The sequence below is a fragment of the Penaeus monodon genome, chromosome 21 (genome assembly GCF_015228065.2).
Source record: "Penaeus monodon isolate SGIC_2016 chromosome 21, NSTDA_Pmon_1, whole genome shotgun sequence".
Taxonomy (NCBI): Eukaryota; Metazoa; Arthropoda; class Malacostraca; order Decapoda; family Penaeidae; genus Penaeus; species Penaeus monodon.
The window spans coordinates 2,183,375-2,183,641 of record NC_051406.1 but is presented as its reverse complement, the minus strand read 5'-3'; positions in this window follow the sequence as shown (position 1 = coordinate 2,183,641).

Genomic DNA, 267 nt, shown 5'->3' with positions numbered 1-267 from the left:
CTCGTGAGTGCAAAAGAGAAGCCTTAAGGTCCATCGCCCGTAAGAAATACACGCGGGGATGACCCTTCTGCCGTGTGTTTGAAAGCGCTGTATCTTGCTCTGTGTCGCTCTTCCTTGACAAGTGGCTGTCAACACATCCGGTAGTGGTCTCTTGACACGGCAAGACGCCCCTCCCCCCCTCTCTCTCTCCCATTCCTTCTTTTCTTTCCTTTACTCTCCACATCACTCTTTCCCTTTCATCTCTCTCTCTTTCTCTTTTTTCTGTCT